The sequence below is a fragment of the Bombina bombina genome, chromosome 4 (assembly GCF_027579735.1).
Source record: "Bombina bombina isolate aBomBom1 chromosome 4, aBomBom1.pri, whole genome shotgun sequence".
Classification (NCBI taxonomy): Eukaryota; Metazoa; Chordata; class Amphibia; order Anura; family Bombinatoridae; genus Bombina; species Bombina bombina.
Window position 1 is genome coordinate 861,492,316 of NC_069502.1, and position 22,000 is coordinate 861,514,315.

Genomic DNA, 22,000 nt, shown 5'->3' on the forward strand with positions numbered 1-22,000 from the left:
TATGGAAATTGAACGCTTAGTGCTTAGTCATAGGGGTTTCTCTGTCTCAGTGATTAATACTATAGTACAGGCTCGTAAGTCTGTTTCAAGGAAGATTTATTATCGAATTTGGAAGACCTATATTTCATGGTGTTCTTCTCATAAATTCTCCTGTCATTCTTTTAGAATTCTTAGAATGTTACAGTTTCTTCTGGATGGGTTGTCTGCAAGTTCCTTAAAGGGACAAATCTCTGCTCTTTGTGTTTTATTTCATAGAAAGATTGCTAAGCTTCCTGATATTCACTGTTTTGTTCAGGCTTTGGTTCGTATCAAGCCTGTTATTTAATCAATCTCTCCTCCTTGGAGTCTTAATTTGGTTTTGAAGACTTTGCAGGCTCCTCCTTTTGAGCCTATGCATTCTTTGGATATTAAACTACTTTCTTGGAAAGTGTAATTTTTTTAGGCCATCTCTTCAGCTAGAATAGTTTCCGAATTGTCTGTTCTCTAGTGTGAGTCTCCTTTTCTGATTTTTCATCAAGATAATGCTGCTTTGCGGACTTAGTTTACATTTCTTCCTAAGGTTGTGAATTCAAACAACATTAGTAGGGAAATTGTTGTTCCTTCCTTGTGTCCTAATCCCAGAATACTCTTGAAAGATCTTTGCATTCTTTGGATGTTGTAAGAGCTTTGAAATATTATTTTGAAGCTACTAAAGATTTCAGGAAGACTTCTAGTCTATTTGTTGTCTTCTCTGGTTCTAGCAAAGGTCAGAAAACTTCTGCCATTTCTTTGGCATCTTGGTTAAAAGCTTTTGATTCATAAGGCTTATTTGGAGGCAAGACAGTCCACGCCTCAGAGGATCACAGCTCATTCTACTAGATCAGTCTCCACTTCTTGTGCTTTTAAGAATGTAGCTTCAGTTGATCAGATTTGCAAAGCAGCAACTTGGTCTTCTTTGCATACATTTACTAAATTTTACCATTTTTATGTATTTGCTTCTTCTGAAGCAGTCTTTGGTAGAAACGTTCTTCAGGCAGCTGTTTCAGTTTGATTCTTTTGCTTATGTTTTAAGCAGCGGAAAATGGCTGTTCTTATTTTATCCCTCCCTTTCTAGTGACTCTTCTGTGGACTTCCACATCTTGGGTATTTATATCCCATACGTTACTAGCTCATGGACTCTTGCCAATTACATGAAAGAAAACATACTTTATGTAATAACTTACCTGATAAATTAATTTCTTTCATATTGGCAAGAGTCCATGAGACCCACCCTTTTTCTGGTGGTTATGATTTTTTGTATAAAAGCACAATTATATTTCCAGTTCCTCTTTTTTGTATGCTTTTTTACTCCTTTTTCTATCACCCCACTACTTGGCTATTCATTAAACTGAGTTGTGGGTGTGGTGAGGGGTGTATTTATGGGCATTTTGAGGTTTGGGAAACTTTGCCCCTCCTGGTAGGATTGTATATCCCATACGTCACTAGCTCATGGACTCTTGCCAATATAAAAGAAATTAATTTATCAGGTAAGTTCTTACATAAATGATGTTATTTTGTTTGTATGTAACTCCTTGATCTCCCACTCTCTGGTAAATGACCTTACATGAGAAAGTCTATACCAGCACACTGTGAGGCTTTACATGACTGATATAATAAAAGCTGCAAAAATAAACCTAAAGGAAGAGCTTGCTGCCTTTTTTACTTTTGTATCTGTACACACGCAGTTGTGATCCTAATAGAGGTGTCAGCATGCAGTAAACCCGGGAAACTGGATAGCTAATAACACTGTATAAAAATTAGTTAGAATAAGTACCATTCAAAAAGGAGGAAAGGCCGGCTCAGGACTACATAAAACTTGCAAATAGGAAGCAGCATGTTGTGTGCACCAGAAAGATCAGACAGACAAGCAGGATATTAGTGATAGGAAGTACCGGCTAGACACCATCACAATATTAGCAGCACCTCCAGCGCCGCACATACTTCTGCCCCAGCTACCCACTGAAGAGCTGCACCATATTGTATATAATAAGTTTATGTAACCAGCGGTAACAGAATATTAGATGCCTCAGTGCTGCACACAGTGACGTTGTCTGTAGACGCACACAGCTAGGGTAAAAACAAACAATGCTTCTTATGTTATTTACCTTTTTCTCTTAGTATCCTTTGTTCAAATTTAGCTCCTTCCCATGACAAAATACCCAAGTATGCTCAGAAGTGTGCATGTGTCTGGAGCACTGTTTTTACTGCACTCTCCTCAGCCTACTTCAGTATACTCTCATGATAAACATTGCTGCCATAAACTCGATTTATCAAGTTACGGCAGACAGGGGCATACATATGCGCCCCTGTCCACTGAAGCTTGCCTCTGGTGGACAGAATTCCGCTGGCGGACTTTAACATTGCATGCAAACGCTATTTTGCGCTTGCGTGCAATGCCGCACCCTGCCCCTGCACAGCCAATCACGCGCGGGCAGGAGCTGTCACTGCTACCATATATACAGCACACTCCTGTGCCTACCTCAGTATGCTCTTCTTACAAGCACTGCTGTCATATATAGAGCATCCTCCTTAATCATACTGCCTATCTAAAAAGTGTCAGTGTAATTTTTAAATCCATGATCCTACAACATGTTTAATTGTTGCCATTGTTATGGTATAACCCGGATATCAAGGGTTAATACCAGATGAAAGATGCCCTGAATACGGGATCAGCAACACATGAACCCAGTTAATTCCCCCCAAACATGAGACCAAGCTCCATCTTGAGAGTAAAACAGAATGTGTTTTATTGAGGGCTATATGCCCAGTATTTATGCAGGTCTCCCACCTGGTTGACACTCCCTAGGTGGGGGATTGGAAGAGTATAGTACATTAGATAGAGGGAAGACGCCCTTTTACAGGATACAATAGATTACATTACTTAACCAAATAAACAATTAAACACAAGAAAACAAGGGAGTCCTTCTTGACACCTGGCAGTCTGATTAAACAATGTGAACGCTTATCACTTAAACTTAATTATAGTAAACAATAGCTGATGTCAGGAAACCTGTTTTCAGAAAATAGTTTCTCAAAGCTGAACAAAGTTAACCCTTCCAGTACTGACAGAGGGGTCTTTCACATGGCTCCCTCCTGGTGGGAACTCCGGCAGACCCGGCTTGACCCTTTGGCGGGTCAACTTGGGGATGACAGGACTAGGGGGTGGTAAAAACATAATTTATGCTTACCTGATAAATTCCTTTCTCCTGTAGTGTAGTCAGTCCACGGGTCATCCATTACTTATGGGATTATATCACCTCCCTAACAGGAAGTGCAAGAGGATCACCCAAGCACAGCTGCTATATAGCTCCTCCCCTCTACGTCATACCCAGTCATTCGACCAAAACCAAACGAGAAACTATAGGGTGCAGTGGTGACTGGAGTTTAATTTAAAATTTAGACCTGCCGTAAAAACAGGGCGGGCCGTGGACTGACTACACTACAGGAGAAAGGAATTTATCAGGTAAGCATAAATTATGTTTTCTCCTGTTAAGTGTAGTCAGTCCACGGGTCATCCATTACTTATGGGATACCAATACCAAAGCTAAAAGTACACGGATGACGGGAGGGACAGGCAGGACCTTTACACGGAAGGAACCACTGCCTGAAGAACCTTTCTCCCAAAAACAGCCTCCGAAGAAGCAAAAGTGTCAAATTTGTAAAATTTTGAAAAGGTGTGAAGTGAAGACCAAGTTGCAGCCTTGCAAATCTGTTCAACAGAGGCCTCATTTTTAAAGGCCCAAGTGGAAGCCACAGCTCTGGTAGAATGAGCTGTAATTCTTTCAGGAGGCTGCTGTCCAGCAGTCTCATAGGCTAAACGTATTATGCTACAAAGCCAAAAAGAGAGAGAAGTAGCCGAAGCCTTTTGACCTCTCCTCTGTCCCGAATAAACGACAAAACAGGGAACTTTGTCGAAAATCTTTAGTTGCCTGTAAATAGAATTTCAGGGCCCGGACAACGTCCAGATTGTGCAGAAGTCTTTCCTTCTTTGAGGAAGGATTAGGGCACAATGAAGGAACAACAATCTCTTGATTGATATTCTTGTTAGTGACTACCTTAGGTAAGAACCCAGGTTTAGTACGCAGAACTACCTTGTCTGAATGAACAATCAGATAAGGGGAATCACAATGTAAGGCTGATAACTCAGAGACTCTTCGAGCCGAGGAAATAGCCATTAAAAACAGAACTTTCCAAGATAACAGCTTGATATCAATGGAATGAAGGGGTTCAAACGGAACACCCTGCAAAACGTTAAGAACTAAGTTTAAGCTCCATGGCGGAGCAACAGTTTTAAACACAGGCTTAATCCTGGCCAAAGCCTGACAAAAAGCCTGAACGTCTGGAACTTCTGACAGACGCTTGTGCAAAAGAATGGACAGAGCTGAGATCTGTCCCTTTAACGAACTAGCAGATAAACCCTTTTCTAAGCCTTCTTGTAGAAAAGACAATATCCTAGGAATCCTGACCTTACTCCATGAGTAACTCTTGGATTCGCACCAATGTAAGTATTTACGCCATATTTTATGGTAAATTTTCCTGGTAACAGGTTTCCTAGCCTGTATCAAGGTATCAATCACTGACTCCGAGAATCCACGCTTTGATAGAATCAAGCGTTCAATCTCCAAGCAGTCAGCCTCAGAGAAATTATATTTGGATGTTTGAAAGGACACTGAACCAGAAGGTCCTGTCTCAGAGGCAGAGACCATGGTGGACAGGACGACTTGTCCACTAGTTCTGCATACCAGGTCCTGCGTGGCCACGCAGGCGCTATTAGAATCACCGATGCTCTCTCCTGTTTGATCCTGGCAATCAAACGAGGAAGTATCGGGAAGGGTGGAAACACATAAGCCATGTTGAAGACCCAGGGTGCTGTCAGAGCATCTATCAGAACCGCTTCCGGATCCCTGGATCTTGATCCGTAACAAGGAAGCTTGGCATTCTGGCGAGACGCCATGAGATCCAGATCTGGTTTGCCCCAACGCCGAAGCAGTTGTGCAAAAATCTCCGGGTGAAGTTCCCACTCCCCCGGATGAAAAGTCTGGCGACTTAGGAAATCCGCCTCCCAGTTCTCCACGCCTGGGATGTGGATCGCTGACAGGTGGCAAGAGTGAGACTCTGCCCAGCGAATTATCTTTGAGACTTCCATCATCGCTAGGGAACTCCTTGTCCCTCCCTGATGGTTGATGTAAGCCACAGTCGTGATGTTGTCCGACTGGAACCTGATGAACCTCAGAGTTGCTAGCTGAGGCCAAGCCAGAAGAGCATTGAGAACTGCTCTCAATTCCAGAATGTTTATTGGAAGGAGACTCTCCTCCTGAGTCCATGATCCCTGAGCCTTCAGGGAATTCCAGACAGCGCCCCAACCTAGTAGGCTGGCGTCTGTTGTTACAATTGTCCAGTCTGGCCTGCTGAAGGGCATCCCCCTGGACAGATGTGGCCGAGAAAGCCACCATAGAAGAGAATCTCTGGTCTCTTGATCCAGATTCAGCATAGGGGACAAATCTGAGTAATCCCCATTCCACTGACTTAGCATGCACAATTGTAGTGGTCTGAGATGCAGGCGTGCAAAAGGTACTATGTCCATTGCCGCTACCATTAAGCCGAATACCTCCATGCATTGAGCCACTGACGGGTGTTGAATGGAATGAAGGACACGGCAAGCATTTAGAAGTTTTGTTAACCTGTCTTCTGTCAGGTAAATTTTCATTTCTACAGAATCTATAAGAGTCCCCAAGAAGGGAACTCTTGTGAGTGGCAACAGAGAACTCTTTTCTACGTTCACCTTCCACCCATGCGACCTTAGAAATGCCAGAACTAACTCTGTATGAGACTTGGCAGTCTGGAAACTTGACGCTTGTATCAGAATGTCGTCTAGGTATGGAGCTACCGAAATTCCTCGCGGTCTTAGTACCGCCAGAAGAGAGCCCAGAACCTTTGTAAAGATTCTTGGAGCCGTGGCTAACCCGAAGGGAAGAGCTACAAATTGGTAATGCCTGTCTAGGAAGGCAAACCTTAGGTACCGATAATGATCCTTGTGAATCGGTATGTGAAGGTAGGCATCCTTTAAATCCACTGTGGTCATGTATTGACCCCTTTGGATCATAGGTAAGATTGTCCGAATAGTTTCCATTTTGAACGATGGAACTCTTAGGAACTTGTTTAGGATCTTTAAGTCCAAAATTGGTCTGAAGGTTCCCTCTTTTTTGGGAACCACAAACAGATTTGAGTAAAACCCTTGTCCGTGTTCCGACCGCGGAACTGGATGGATCACTCCCATTAGTAAAAGGTCTTGTACACAGCGTAGAAACGCTTCTCTCTTTAGCTGGTTTGCTGACAGCCTTGAAAGATGAAATCTCCCTTTTGGAGGAGAAGCTTTGAAGTCCAGAAGGTATCCCTGAGATATGATCTCTAACGCCCAGGGATCCTGGACATCTCTTGCCCAAGCCTGGGCGAAGAGCGAAAGTCTGCCCCCCACTAGATCCGTTTCCGGATCGGGGGCCCTCACTTCATGCTGTCTTAGGGGCAGCAGCAGGTTTTCTGGCCTGCTTGCCCTTGTTCCAGGACTGGTTAGGTTTCCAGCCCTGTCTGTAGCGAGCAACAGTTCCTTCCTGCTTTGGGGCTGAGGAAGTTGATGCTGCTGCTGCCTTGAAGTTACGAAAGGCACGAAAATTAGACTGTCTAGCCCTTGGTTTGGCTCTGTCTTGAGGCAGGGCATGACCCTTACCTCCAGTAATGTCAGCGATAATTTCTTTCAAACCGGGCCCGAACAATGTCTGCCCTTTGAAAGGTATGTTAAGCAATTTAGATTTAGATGTCACATCGGCTGACCAAGATTTAAGCCACAGAGCTCTGCGCGCCTGAATGGCGAATCCTGAATTCTTAGCCGTAAGTTTAATTAAATGTACTACGGCATCGGAAATAAATGAATTGGCTAGCTTAAGTACTCTAAGCTTGTCTGTAATCTCATCCAATGTAACTGAGTTAATGGTCTCTTCCAGAGACTCAAACCAGAATGCCGCCGCAGCCGTGACAGGCGCAATGCATGCAAGGGGTTGTAATATAAAACCTTGTTGAACAAACATTTTCTTAAGGTAACCCTCTAACTTTTTATCCATTGGATCTGAAAAAGCACAGCTATCCTCCACCGGGATAGTGGTGCGTTTAGCCAGAGTAGAAACTGCTCCTTCCACCTTAGGGACCGTCTGCCATAAGTCCCGTGTGGTGGCGTCTATTGGAAACATTTTTCTAAATATAGGAGGGGGAGAAAAGGGCACACCAGGTCTATCCCACTCCTTGTTAATAATTTCTGTAAGCCTTTTAGGAATAGGAAAAACGTCAGTACACGTCGGTACCGCAAAATATTTATCCAGCCTACACATTTTCTCTGGAATTGCAACCGTGTTACAATCATTCAGAGCCGCTAATACCTCCTCTAACAATACACGGAGGTTCTCAAGCTTAAATTTAAAATTTGAAATGTCTGAGTCCAGTTTACTTGGATCAGATCCGTCACCCACAGAATGAAGCTCTCCGTCCTCATGTTCTGCATATTGTGACGCAGTATCAGACATGGCTCTAATATTATCAGCGCACTCTGTTCTCACCCCAGAGTGGTCGCGTTTACCCCTAATTTCTGGCAATTTAGATAATACTTCAGTCATAACATTAGCCATGTCTTGCAAAGTGATTTGTATGGGCCGCCCTGATGTACTTGGCGCCACAATATCACGCACCTCCCGAGCGGGAGATGAAGGTACTGACACGTGAGGAGAGTTAGTCGGCATAACTTCCCCCTCGTTGTCTGGTGAAATTTTCTTTACAAGTACACTTTTATTTAAAGTAGCATCAATGCAATTAGTACACAAATTTCTATTGGGCTCCACATTGGCCTTTGAACATATTGCACAAAGAGTTTCTCCTCTCACAAGTCCTATCTATTAGTTAGGTGCAAGAGAATGACTGGGTATGACGTAGAGGGGAGGAGCTATATAGCAGCTCTGCTTGGGTGATCCTCTTGCACTTCCTGTTAGGGAGGAGATATAATCCCATAAGTAATGGATGACCCGTGGACTGACTACACTTAACAGGAGAAATGTCAGTTTGCCGGGACAATCCATCTGCATTCCCATTATGAGAGAGAATTCCTGTCCGTATAAATAAGGGTTCAAATTCTTCAGTGCCCAGACCAGGGCTAAACAGTCCTTCAAGTTTTTGTTTTCAGAGACGCTTCTTTTGCAGTTGGAGACAAATCTCATCGGCTTCTTTACGAGTTTTTTGTACCTGCTCTTTATAGGTATCCACAAGCCCTTCATACTGACGTAAGTTGCCCTTGAGTTGCTGCACCTCACTATGAGCCAGAGTCAGCTTTTTCTCCAGTGTCGCTAAGTTTGTCTTTACTGTTTCATGTTCCACTCTGAAGCTGGTGTTTTCTGCGGTCTGTCGGTGCAGCTTGTCTAGCAAAGATTCCCGTTCTAAACACACTTTTCCTCTGCGCTCCTCTTCTCTCCCGCTAGCACTGTTACGTGATTGTTTAACGTGACCATTTCATCCTCTACTTGACTCTTCTCCTTCATCACCGCGTTGTAACGGGACTTCCACGTATCAACAGTGGATAGAGATTTACTGAGCTCAGCATCCTGGGGATTAGCAGCAGGTGGGTCGGTCTCGGTGGCACGGATCTAGGCACGGGTAGTCACAGGGTTAACATCGGCGGGACCCATGGGAGCGTAGGCAGAAACAAGGGGGGCCAAGTCATTTCCAAGGAGAACATCAGCTGGTAAGTCCTTTATGACCCCCACATTCACATGTCTAGAGCCCACTCCCCAATCCAAATGTACCCGGGCAACAGGTAGGCGGAACACAGCGCCCCCTGCTACCCTCACAGCCACAGTGTCTCTGGTGTGCTGGTTCTCAGACACCAAGTTCTTTTGGAGCAAGGTCATGGTAGCACCAGTATCCCGTAGACCACTGACCTCCTTCCCATTCACTTTAACCAGTTGCCAGTGCTGTTGCCGGTTATCCCTGTGGGCAGCTTGCACGGGGTATGCTTCATGTAGGATGCCCCAGCATTCTTCCTCCTCTACGCAGTGGGCAGCAGGTGGAGGGTTACGTGGGTTTCCGCCGGCGGGTCTCCTCCAGGACTGTGCTTGGTTCGCTGTGTTTAGGGGACACTCTGGTCTTTTGTGCCCAAGTTGCTTACATCCAAAGCACCAAATAGGATGTGAGTAGTCCCGTGAGTTGAACCGGGCTGTCTGAGGATAGCTTGTGGCTGGAGGCGGTGTGGTAGAGCAGTGCGCCGGGGGTTGGTAACTGGTAGCTGCTGGTGTGACTGTGGGTCGGTACTCCACTCTGGCAGGGGGCTTAGTGGCAGCAGTGTCCAGTTTGCGGGCATCCGTATACTCATCTGCTAGGCGAGCAGCTTCATGCAGGGTGGAGGGTTTACGGTCTCGAACCCACTCTATAACTCCTGCTGATAACTTGTCAAAGCAATGTTCCAACAGGAATAGCTGCAGCACCTCTTCCCCAGATACGGCTTGACACCCTGCCATCCAGTGAGCTGCTGTGCGGTGCACCTTACATGCCCACTCAACGTAGGAATCTCCAGCTAGTTTAACAGTGTCTCTGATCCGCCTCCTATATGCCTCCGGTGTAATCGCATACCTGGAGAGCAGCGCCTCTTTTACAGCATTATAATCCCCGACTTCCTCATCCGGAATGGCCCGAAAAGCCTCGCTGGCCCGGCCGGATAATATCGTGACCCAGTCCTCTGCGGGTACTTTTCGGGCCATCAATCTCTCCTTCTGTTTCCAGGAAGTTTTTAAAAGCTGCCAAATGTACCTTTCTCTTTTCCACTGGGGTTGCTGTGACTTGGGCTGCTGCAGCGCCGCTTTGGTGAAGTAGGTTGGCCTCCACGGCTGCTATGACCCGGTCGATAATTTCGGCAGACGGGTTGGGGCCATAATGTGCCAGTCTTATTTTAACCGCCCGGTCAAAGCTTGCTTCTTCGGGGGTTCTGTCTGATATGCTGGGCTCATTGGTTCCTTCGGGCCCTGGTACTCCGACCATCTCGGTCAGTATTGTAATAATCTCCCTCTTCCTGAGGTTACTGGCTTGTCGGCCCCGTTGTTCTAGCAGGCCTTTAAGGTTAGCTCTTCTGGGCGATGCGGTTCATCCCGTCACTTGCCACCAGTTATTATGGTATAACCCGGATATCAAGGGTTAATACCAGATGAAAGATGCCCTGAATACGGGATCAGCAACACATGAACCCAGTTAATTCCCCCCAAACATGAGACCAAGTTCCATCTTGAGGGTAAAACAGAATGTGTTTTATTGAGGGCTATATGCCCAGTATTTATGCAGGTCTCCCACCTGGTTGACACTCCCTAGGTGGGGGATTGGAAGAGTATAGTACATTAGATAGAGGGAAGACGCCCTTTTACAGGATACAATAGATTACATTACTTAACCAAATAAACAATTAAACACAAGAAAACAAGGGAGTCCTTCTTGACACCTGGCAGTCTGATTAAACAATGTGAACGCTTATCACTTAAACTTAATTACAGTAAACAATAGCGGATGTCAGGAAACCTGTTTTCAAAAAATAGTTTCTCAAAGCTGAACAAAGTTAACCCTTCCAGTACTGACAGAGGGGTCTGTCACAGACATCCTGTTGTGTCTACTGCTCTCTTCAAAGATAATCTCTTATTTTAACCCTTTACAGGTGCCAGTTGCTGATGCCCCACATGTTTACACTGGGTGCCGCCATCTTGGAGTGTAGGTATTCTCGCACCCTGGGACAGTAGCCATGCGCATTCATAGAACAGTGATGTTGCCAGCTTTTTACCATCTGTACTGTACTGTGCACCTGGGGTTAGTGTGTTTGACTAACCTGGAGATTTACATTTGTGCAGCCGCTGCATTGCTCTATATTATTCATGTGGCTTTTTATACAAGTTATTTAACTTTTACACTGTGTATAAAAATGGTTAAAATATATGAAACCTCACACACTGTATTATGCGATTACATAAAGCGCACAATACTGACAATAGCTGTCAGCTTACCACACTGCACTGGAAACACTTCCTGCAAACACGCCGTTTCTCAGCGTCTCCACTCTCTGCCTGCTGGGACTCATTCAAAACCGCAAGTACATTGCTACTCATATTCGGCTAGATTTAGAGTTTGGTGTTAGCCGTCAAAACCAGCGTTAGAGGCTCCTAACGCTGGTTTTGGGCTACCACTGGTATTTAGAGTCAGTCAGGAAAGGGTCTAACGCTCACTTTCAAGCCGCGACTTTTCCATACCGCAGATCCCCTTACGTCAATTGCGTATCCTATCTTTTCAATGGGATCTTTCTAACTCCGGTATTTAGAGTCGTGGCTGAAGTGAGCGTTAGAAATCTAACGACAAAACTCCAGCCGCAGAAAAAAGTCAGTAGTTAAGAGCTTTCTGGGCTAACGCCGGTTTATAAAGCTCTTAACTACTGTGCTCTAAAGTACACTAACACCCATAAACTACCTATGTACCCCTAAACCGAGGTCCCCCCACATCGCCACCACTCTATTAAAAAATTGTAACCCCTAATCTGCCGACCGCACACCGCCGCCACCTACGTTATCCCTATGTACCCCTAATCTGCTGCCCCTAATTCCGCCGACACCTACATAATATTTATTAACCCCTAATCTGCCGCCCCCGCTATCGCTGACACCTGCATATTTTTTTTAACCCCTAATCTGCCGCTCCGTACACCGCCGCAACCTACATTATACCTATGTACCCCTAATCTGCTGCCCCTAACACAGCCGACCCCTATATTATATTTATTAACCCCTAATCTGCCGCCCCCCAACGTCGCCTCCACCTACCTACAATAATTAACCCCTAATCTGCCGACCGGACCGCACCGCTACTCTAATAAATGTATTTACCCCTAAAGCTAAGTTTAACCCTAACCCTAACACCCCCTAAGTTAAATATAATTTAAATCTAACGAAATAAATTAACTCTTATTAAATAAATTATTCCTATTTAAAGCTAAATACTTACCTGTAAAATAAATCCTAATATAGCTACAATATAAATTATAATTATATTGTAGCTATTTTAGGATTAATATTTATTTTACAGGCAACTTTGTAATTATTTTAACCAGGTACAATAGCTATTAAATAGTTAAGAACTATTTAATAGTTACCTAGTTAAAATAATTACAAAATTACCTGTAAAATAAATCCTAACCTAAGTTACAATTAAACCTAACACTACACTATCAATAAATAAATTAAATAAACTACCTACAATTATCTACAATTAAACCTAACACTACACTATCAATAAATTAATTAAAGGGACAGTCTACACCAGAATTTTTATTGGTTTAAAAGATAGATAATCCCTTATTACCCATTCCACAGTTATAATAATATACTTTTAACCTCTGTGATTATCTTGCATCTAAGCCTCTGCAAACTGCCCCTTTATTTCAGTTCTTTTGACAGATTTGCAGTTTAGCCAATCACTGCCTGCTCCCAGATAACTTTACGTGCACGAGCACAGTGTTATCTATAGGAAATACGTGAACTTACACCCTCTAGTGGTGAAAAACTGTTCAAATGCATTCTGAAAAGAGGTGGCCTTCAAGGTCTAAGAAAGTAACATATGAACCTTCTAGATTAAGCTTTCAACTAAGAATACCAAGAGAACAAAGCAAAATTGGTGATAAAAGTAAATTGGAAAATTGTTTAAAATTACATGCTCTATCTGAATCATGAAAGTTTATTTTGGCCTAGACTGTCCCTTTAAATAAAATACCTACAAATAAATACAATGAAATAAACTAACTAAAGTACAAAAAATAAAAAAGAACTAAGTTACAAAAAATAAAAAAATATTTACAAACATTAGAAAAATATTACAAAAATTTTAAACTAATTACACCTACTCTAAGCCCCCTAATAAAATAAAAAAGACCCCCAAAATAAAAAAATGCCCTACCCTATTCTAAAATTATAATAGAAAAGCTCTTTTACCTTACCAGCCCTGAAAAGGGCCCTTTGCGGGGCATGCCCCAAAGAATTCAGCTCTTTTGCCTGTAAAAAAAACCCATACAATACCCCCCCCCCAACATTACAAACCACCACCCACATACCCCTAATCTAACCCAAACCCCCCTTAAATAAACCTAACACTAAGCCCCTGAAGATCTCCCTACCTTGTCTTCACCACGCCGGGTTCACCGATCGATCCAGAAGAGCCTCCGATGTCTTGATCCAAGCCCAAGCGGGGGGCTGAAGATGTCCATGATCCGGCTGAAGTCTTCATCCAAGCGGGAGCTGAAGAGGTCCATGATCCGACTGAAGTCTTCTATCAAGCGTCATCTTCAATCTTCTTTCTTCCGGATTCATGTAGTTCATCCCGCCGACGTGGAACATCCATCTTCACCGACGACTTCCCGACGAATGACGGTTCCTTTAAGGGACGTCATCCAAGATGTGTTGCTACTTACAGCCTTGGTATATGTGGTTTCTATTACTCATCACTGATGTCCTGGCTTTGAGTGCTACCATCCTATTGAATGTGACTTTATATCTGGGACAATTTCTCTTATTTATTACTTTATCCTTGAAGCCCAGTATATTACTCACACTCTGGATTTGAGGACTGTGTGTTTTTCTTGTTCATCTGTAACATTTATCCAAGCAATATGGAAGCATCGGGTAATACACAGTATTACTCCCTCTTACCACCTAATGACTCAGATTATGAAGGCCTAGAATTAGAGGACTTTTTCAAGAAAGAATCTCAAGATATTAAACTGGGGGATTTGTTTTACTCCCTGGAGATCCTGAGGTTTAAGGAAATACGTTTAAAGCTTGATACTTGGCTCATAAATAAATACTTGGACTTAAGTATGATTCCTAGGGGTCTAAGGGTTAGAAAATTCCCCAATTTTGATGTTGGTAATAATGAAGAATTGATTTGTGAATGGAATAGCGTTTTGTCTGAATGCTCACTCAGATTAATGGGAATTCTTGTTAGGCTGAAAAATGAGCAGCTGCAAACAGTTAGACATGAAATTACTGCATTACAAATAGAACTTGGTAAATTTAAGGAAGCGAGTGAGTATTGTGAATTTGACAGAATGTTAGTTGAAGTAGTTGAAACATCTAGGAAAGAACATATTAACATAAAGCATACCAAATTTCTGCGGGATCAGAGGGACTACCATGAGAATAAGGTTTACATTTGGCATTGATAAAAACAACCCTGAGTCAGATATAGAGACCAGGGAGGTAAAAAGTGGTCCCTCTAATAAACACAGAAAGAATAAACAAAAGAAAAAGGTTACCTTTGTGACAACTGACACAACAGATGATGATCAGTCTTCTTTTGCTGCTTCTACATCTGGTGAAGACAATTCAGGATCAGATGGGGAGGGTATTTTAATGTTACCAACCCCTGAAATACTTACACAAGTAAGCATGACAAATGCTAATGAGAACTCAAATAGTATGGCAAAAAGAGGCGCTAGGTCTAAGATCAGTAGCTCTCCAGCACACAGACCATCAATTGGTGCCACAGCAACAGATACTATTAGTTCCAGGGAACATATCACAACAGGAGTGACCCCAGAGAATTACACTCAGGTTTTTCGGCCGGCCCTAAAACAAAAAACAGGGGGAGGGAAGGGCCCCAAGCATGTACAACACAGATATACCCTCAGGGACAACAAGAACGGCAGCAAGCCCAAGTAGGCAATGTAGTAAATTTATCAACACATATACTTACAAAAGCAGAGTACAAAGTGTTAAACTATGGTTTAGGGTTTTGTCCTAATAACAGCTTTAACTTGTTCAACACTATTATTGACTTAAATAAGTTTATTAGAAAGCTTACTTTGGACAAACATTTCTCTCTGGAGACAGAGAATAATATCGCCAGTAGTCCTACCACACAAGAGGTTGCTAATGCGATATCAAGTGATGTAAAGGAAAATCTTAATTTTTCGGACACTTGTGATATTATTACTCTGGAAAGTCTTCAGTCAGAGGCCTATCATAGTGAAAATTCTAATAACATTAATTTTCCCAGATTTAAGGGACAATCTACTTTTTATCCCATACATAGTCGTGGGAAGTCCCTTGAACTGTTCCACAAACGAGTAGTGGAGGATCTCACATCACTACACCAGTCTAAAAGTGTGAAAAAACATAATCTAACAGTAAATGAAAAATTGGCATTAAATAGTCTTAAAAGTAATGAGTCCATCGTCATAAAGAACTCTAATAAAGGCGGAAGTGTTGTTATTATGGACAAAGTGTCATATATCTCAGAGGCCAAAAGGCAACTCGAGGATACAAGTACATATACCACACTGACATGTAATCCAACTGCTAGATTCCAAAGAGAACTGTATAGTCTATTGGATGATGGTGTACAATATGGCATTATGGATGGTGAAACACTGAAGTATCTCAATGTGGTAAACCCTATTACTCCAGTGTTTCACCACTTACCCAAAGTACATAAAGGATTGACAAATGTAAAGGGGCGCCCGATCGTTTCAGGCATCGGCTCCCTTTTGGAGCCGTTGTCTGAATGGTTGGATGCCATTTTGCAACCCATTGTCCTTGATCTACACAGTCACATCAAGGACACTACTCATGTTTTGCAACTCTTTGATGATTTTACATGGACAGCTGACCACAGCTGGTTAGCTGTGGATGTGATATCTTTATATTCCAGTATCCCTCACGATTTGGGTATTAAGGCCATAAAGTACTTTCTAGAGTTACACTACAATATTGAGGAATATGTAATGGAATATATACTTAAAGTCACATCCTTTCTGTTGCAACATAACTATTTCTATTTTGAGGGCACTTTTTATCTGCAGAGACAAGGCACGGCAATGGGGGCTAAGTTTGCCCCCTCATATGCTAACATCTTTATGGGTTGGCTAGAAAGATGTTTTGTCTATTCAGATAGCAATCCCTATAGGAAACACATTAGCCTATATAAACGTTTCATTGATGACCTGCTTTTGGTATGGACATCTAGTGAAACGGAGGCTGAAAGTTTTGTGCGTTACCTCAATGAGAGTGACAATGGGGTTAATTTCACCAGTGAATGGAACAGAAAGACGATTAATTACCTGGATATCTCCCTAGAGGGAGAGATCGATACAGGAAAGGTAATTACCCGTCTGTACAGGAAGCCTATTTCTGGTAACACGCTCTTGCATAGTAAGAGTGCTCACCCGAAACATGTCTTCAGGGGAATAGCCAAGGGACAGCTATTACGGACTAGACGAATTTGTAACACAGACACAGACTTCAAGAAAGAGAGCAAACATATGGCAGACAGATTGATTGAGAGGGGATACCAGCCCAGCATGATCAATAATGTGGCTAAGGAAGTGGGTAGTGTGGATAGGCAGGACACTCTTACACCTAGGCCAAATAAAGGGGATGACAATAGAACTCTTTTTATTACACAATATTCATCGGAATACAATGAAGTTTGTAATATTATAAGAAAATACTTCCCAATACTGCGTGGAGACAAGGCTTTAAAAAGAACTGTGGACAAAGGTTTTAAATGTGTTTATTCCAGAGGTGTCACCTTAGGTAACATCTTGTCCCCTTCCCTTTTACCACAAAAGGAAGTATCAGCTACATGGTTGGCCGTAAATGGCACATACAAATGTAGCAATGGTAGATGTAAGGCCTGTGACTACATAGCAGAGGGAAGAAACTTCTATTCTCATGTCACTAATGAAACATTTGAGACTAAAGGATGTATTAGATGCTCTACTCATTTCGTCGTGTACCTCATTGAATGTAGCGAGCATTGCCGGCAGTATGTGGGCATGACTACCAGGGATGTCCGTACGAGAGTACGAGAACACCTGGGTTACATCAAAAATGAGAAAACAGTCTCAGCACTGTCAAGACATTTCATTGAGGTACACGGAGGTGATGTTAGAGCATTTAACTGGAGGGCAATTGAACAGGTTAAGCAACCATTCAGAGGTGGGAATAAAGATGAAATTTTGGCCAGACAGGAAGCCTTTTGGATTTTCAAACTTCAAACTCAGGTACCAAGGGGCTTCAATTCAGAATTTGATCTCATCAACCACTGGCATTGATATATGGTTTGTGACACTGTGATTTACTTTATTTTATTTTATTTTATTCTATGGGCCTATTCCCTGTCCCACAAATGCCACACTGGTACCCTTTGCATATTGTTTCACATGCTGGGTAGGTATCCAATCAATTCAACACCACTATTTTTTGGTGGTTACCAAATGATGCTAACAGTTTACACTGACTTACCTTTCATAAAAATCATAAAAATAAGAGGGAATTCTGCTCTGGGCCACTTTTCATACATCCTAGTATTTAGGGATATTTACTTATGCACTACTCTCAAACATACACTAGTACTTTGTTTACAAACACATATGTCTATAGATTTTGGGTATAATATTATACAATTTGCATAACATACTTTAAGCACATTATATGAGTTTAATTCCATAGCCAAAATAATGGAATATTTAGCTTATAGACTATTAGTTTTGAGTTTTGAACTAAAACTGTTTAGGGTCTAAGCACTTTATAGGTTTAAGAATTGTCAAGGTATTTGAAATATTATTAAATAATATATAGAAATATATTTAACTTTATTCAATAAATCTGTGGATGTGAACATGGTCTGTAGGACAAATGATTAGATCTCCCCCACTCCAATTGCACAGGAGACATTCTTGGCTGAAAGGAGAACAAAGGATTATCTCTGGGAGATCTCACACACTCAATATGTTAAATTATGCAATTGTATAATTTAGCAAGGAACTAAAATATAACATAGTTTCAGGATACAGGCAAATATATGGAGACGAAATGTCTGAATTACCCTTTTGGAACTGATCAAAATCATAGAGAAACAATTTTAGGCACATGGGTGTTAATTATCAAATACACATCTGCACTGCTGGCTAAACAGGAAATATGCTGTTTTAAAGACTTTTACAACTCCTCATGGATTGACCCCATGTGGAGCAATGGAGGCCTTGAAAAACACAGACAAATGCTAAGGTGTGACTCTGGCAGGCAGCAAATAGACATCAATTAATTTTTTTTTTTCTATTTGAATGCATGCCTCAGAATGTATCAAATATAGAAATTGAAAATTGTCTAATTCTCTATTATTACATGGATATTTACTAAGCTTGGGAGGTAACTGTTTTAGTCAGTCAAAAATGTGTAATAACCTCTGTTTTGCTTATATTTTTCAGACAGATAAATTCAGATATACATAGAAATGATATATATGTTTTGAAAACACAAAAGATCTTACTTAGCCTCTGTGTTTTTAAGAATATAAATAAATACTTATGGACCATACACATATTAATAATTGGATCATCTCTAATAATTATTTCTATTTTTATTGCAGACAACCATTGGTCATGAGCATCAATCTTAGAAAGAGACGGAATGCCGCATGAAATGAATTAAGTCATATCATATAAACATACAAATAAATGTTTATAAAGTTTCACATACATCTTTTAAAATATAGTGAGATGAAAATATGGAAGTTACTTTGATGTGATATGACTATGAGATATATATTTGATGTGATATAACTATGAAATATAAGTTATTTTAATATAATGTTAGATATGTGATGTTTCATATCAAAATGATCAGAAAATTCATTAAGATATAACTTATCCAAAACAAATATTATGAATAGTTGTCGCAGTAAATTATGATAAAATTAATAACCATTTCATAGAAATACTGACTTAAGTTGTTTCAAATGTTGCTGTGTCTGTTTGTGCTGCCACCTGGTGTTATGTTGCGAGAACTACAGCCAGAAGGTTCTCTCTGGCTGTTAAAAATGAAATTTCCAAGGGCCAATCCGATTTAGACTTCCCAGATAACCAATGGGAAGGTCAGCTCCCGCAGGGCCACCCACAATTTACCAGTGATGGGAAAACCAAATAAAAAGTGAATGCAATGGAGAGAAAGGGACAGATTTTGCTGACTTGAATGATACATTGCTGGGCGTCCAAAATACACTCATTCTAAACAAGCTGATCTACCTTCTTCTCATTGATTGCGATATACACTTATTGGTGATCTGAGGTAAAATAATTCCTACCAAGAAATATTGGATATCGACTGCTTTTTACTTTGGTAACGTATTCAAGGTTTTGTAAGATAAGTTATATGCATAGTTAATTTGTATTTAATAGATTTAAAGAAGCAGTGTGTTTTTTTTTGTTTTTTTTCAAGTTAGCATTTCACAGCCTATATATATATATATTGTTTAAATCTGCGTCTGATTGACCAAGTAACTCATCTATGCAAGTTCTGATATTGTCAGTTAATTTTGTATTGGGATAAATTGCAGTTAAATAGCAGAATATATATATATTATCCTATTGTTTTATAAACACTGTTTAGAATTGTATTGCTTGGATGTTAAAGGTTTTTAGTCCCATTGTGTTAAATAAATAAAAGGCTGAATTGTGAAGGTATATTTGTCTGGGTTTTGTAAGAAGGATAGCATATCTTAAGAGTTGGTTTTAACGCATATAAACTTTTATTTAGTTTCCTTTTACTGCAAATATAGTTCAATATGTTTATGGATATTAACTAAATAAAAGAATTCAGATATTTATATTAATTGTATGGTCTAGTAGGTGCATAGTTGATAAGGGTTTCTATTTCTTTGTATTGTGTTTATAACCATGCCATAAACTTATATATATTATTTGGATAGCACTGCTAAGATTTTAATAAATATACTGACAGAATATATGACTTGGAATTGTGTTTATTATTGTATGTGTTTTATTTAATTAATCAAATAGCATATTGCATTATTCCATTATTGCTATATCCATGTATGCATTTATGTACGATTATACTAGCATAAATACAGATTATCTACATACCGATGCTATATATATTTTATATATTTTATATATTTTTTATAAATATGTGCATACTTGTTTATATTATATTATATTACCACTATCTATGACATAGTTGTGAACATATGAGTATGTGCTGTATATCTTGCCATATGCACTAGATACATATATATATATATATATATCTAAATATATTCTTGAGCCTGCATAAATGCACTGATCATTTGTGATCATTATTTCCTAATGCCTTTCTCTATGTTAACAAGGTCAAATCTCTGATCAGGTCTAGATAAAAGTTTAGTAAGAGGTTAAATTATGTGAGGGAGTGGATTCACAGTCCCACTAACATTGACCAATCACTGTGTTTGGAAACCCCTTTAAATATGTACAATTTTAAGTGGCTGCAGGATTATTATTACGGCACTCTGCCGAAACTAGTCAACCAGCCTGCACCTTCTTACCCTTTGCTGTGATGTTTTAAATGAGAAATAAAGATTGGACTTTTATTCACACTAGGACGACTACTGCTTCATCCTTTTTACTTTTGTCATCCAAGATGGCGTCCCTCGAATTCCCATTAGCTGATAGAATTCTATCAGCCAATCGGAATTAAGGTAGGAAAATTCTGATTGGCTGATGGAATCAGCCAATCAGATTCAAGTTCAATCCGATTGGCTGATCCGATCAGCCAATCAGATTGAGCTCGCATTCTATTGGCTGTTCCGATCAGCCAATAGAATGCGAGCTCAATCTGATTGGCTGATCGGATCAGCCAATCGGATTGAACTTGAATCTGATTGGCTGATTCCATCAGCCAAATCAGAATTTTCCTACCTTAATTCCGATTGGCTGATAGAATCCTATCAGCCAATCGGAATTCGAGGGACGCCATCTTGGATGACGTCCCTTAAAAGAACCGTCATTCGTCGGGAAGTCGTCGGTGAAGATGGATGTTCCGCGTCGGCGGGATGAACTACATGGATCCGGAAGAAAGAAGATTGAAGATGCCGCTTGATAGAAGACTTCAGTCGGATCATGGACCTCTTCAGCTCCCGCTTGGATGAAGACTTCAGCCGGATCATGGACATCTTCAGCCCCCCGCTTGGGCTTGGATCAAGACATCGGAGGCTCTTCTGGATCGATCGGTGAACCCGGCGTGGTGAAGACAAGGTAGGGAGATCTTCAGGGGCTTAGTGTTAGGTTTATTTAAGGGGGGGTTTGGGTTAGATTAGGGGTATGTGGGTGGTGAGTTGTAATGTGGGGGGGGTATTGTATGTTTTTTTTTTTACAGGCAAAAGAGCTGAATTCTTTGGGGCATGCCCTGCAAAGGGCCCTTTTCAGGGCTGGTAAGGTAAAAGAGCTTTTCTATTTTAATTTTAGAATAGGGTAGGGCATGTTTTTATTTTGGGGGTCTTTGTTATTTTATTAGGGGGCTTAGAGTAGGTGTAATTAGTTTAAAATTGTTGTAATATTTTTCTAATGTTTGTAAATATTTTTTTATTTTTTTGTAACTTAGTTCTTTTTTATTTTTTGTACTTTAGTTAGTTTATTTCATTGTATTTATTTGTAGGTATTTTATTTAATTAATTTATTGATAGTGTAGTGTTAGGTTTAATTGTAGATAATTGTAGGTAGTTTATTTAATTTATTTATTGATAGTGTAGTGTTAGGTTTAATTGTAACTTAGGTGAGGATTTATTTTACAGGTAATTTTGTAATTATTTTAACTAGGTAACTATTAAATAGTTATTAACTATTTAATAGCTATTGTACCTGGTTAAAATAATTACAAAGTTGCCTGTAAAATAAATATTAATCCTAAAATAGCTACAATATAAATTATAATTTATATTGTAGCTATATTAGGATTTATTTTACAGGTAAGTATTTAGCTTTAAATAGGAATAATTTATTTAATAAGAGTTAATTTATTTCGTTAGATTTAAATTATATTTAACTTAGGGGGTGTTAGGGTTAGGGTTAGACTTAGCTTTAGGGGTTAATACATTTATT

General features: G+C 40.6%; 1 protein-coding gene across 1 annotated transcript in view; it reads right to left on the reverse strand.

Annotated features, from left to right (window-relative positions):
* The window catches only part of LOC128657327 (gastrula zinc finger protein XlCGF57.1-like), a 136,555-nt gene extending 122,156 nt beyond the window's left edge, over positions 1 to 14,399 (reverse strand). Inside the window, exon 1 of the mRNA XM_053711628.1 lies at positions 14,378 to 14,399. The gene's annotated coding sequence lies outside the window, so the exon portion shown is untranslated. The remainder of the gene's footprint in view (positions 1 to 14,377) is intronic.
* Between the last annotated feature and the right edge of the window lie 7,601 nt (positions 14,400 to 22,000).